Below are 1,345 nucleotides of genomic sequence, written 5' to 3'. Positions count from 1 at the left end.
GGGCATCGGAGTTAATGCACCGAGGCAAGGGGCGAACCCAGAGTTTTTTCGCCATTATGTGTCATGGGAAGTTAGGCCGACCATGGAGGCTTTTGTTGACGGGAGATATTGACTCACTCTTTTGATGTGTGAAACCACTGCTGACCAGTGAGCTCCTGCCACGGGAGCAGCTACCCGTTAAGTGCCTTGCTCAAGGGCACGTAGTTGCAAGGTAGTTGTCCTTGAAGGAAAGGATTTTGTGTTCCCTTGCTCCCGTCTATCTTATCTATTTAGCCTGCTGCCCATCTCATATACCTCCAGGCTGCTGCTGCTGCTGCTGCTGCTGCCCTGACATTTCAAGGTTTATGAAGTAAAGTGATTATCTTCTGAATGGTACAACGTGGCGTAAAATTGACATTGTTAATTCATACTGTATATTTTATTCAACCCCTGGAAATTCCCCTGCAATCTTGCGTGATACCCATGGATTTCCTCCTTCCACGTGTCCCTTGTCAATAGACAGTAATACATTTCAGCTGCAATGCATTCAGTTTAAATGATTCCATTTAGCTAAAACCACTACTTTGGAGAAAGCATCCAGAATTTCAAGCGGCAGCCGCTTCGTATTCCCTTCGCAGCTTTGCATTTCACAAGACGAAATGTCAAGTCCTTTCGGAGTTTATCTGTTTGCTCCCAGTACGGACGCACTAGTCTGTTTTTCACTGCATTTAACAGGATTGTAGGCATGTTGATTAACTGCACAGCCTTCACATTGAAAAGATACTGTGTGACGCATGCTGTTTTTCCACTTTATCCAGCATGATTTATGTTGCCGTGGCCCGAAACGTGACACTGACCCTAATACCCAATTGTCCCAGTGCTGTTTTGTCATGCCAGGTAATTTTTCTTGTTGTTCAGCAGATAATTCTGTGGCGCTGATAGTGAATCGTGACCACGGACGGGATTTTGACCACGTGCGAGCCTGCAGACCCCAAACTGCACAATCGACTCTGCGTTATTGAGCATGATGGACTTGGTCTGTTTCAATTATCAGAAGAATACTGTCCACAAGAGGGAAGTGTTATCACATTCACCCTCCCGTACATTTACAGGCCGTACCTTCACAGACCTGATCCTGTTTGGTCGCTTCTGGAGACACAGGATGGACTGGCTCAGGGGTGAGGAGGAAACAGGAAGGAAGGAAGGAAAAGCGGGGCTGGGTACTGTTTTTCAGTTCCACCACTTCCCATGCACATATACATATATAATTAAAGATATAAGGAAAATGTTTCCCCTCTAAGATCATCATCCAGTGTTGCTTCCCCTAGTTTTAATCGCCGAAACGTTACCTCACCATAAAACCACA

This window comes from Cebidichthys violaceus, unplaced genomic scaffold, assembly GCF_023349555.1.
Source record: "Cebidichthys violaceus isolate CVI_PGR_0920_01 unplaced genomic scaffold, fCebVio1.0.p SCAF_1, whole genome shotgun sequence".
NCBI lineage: Eukaryota > Metazoa > Chordata > Actinopteri > Perciformes > Stichaeidae > Cebidichthys > Cebidichthys violaceus.
The sequence above is the reverse complement of the archived record's forward strand: the minus strand, read 5'-3'. Positions refer to the sequence as shown.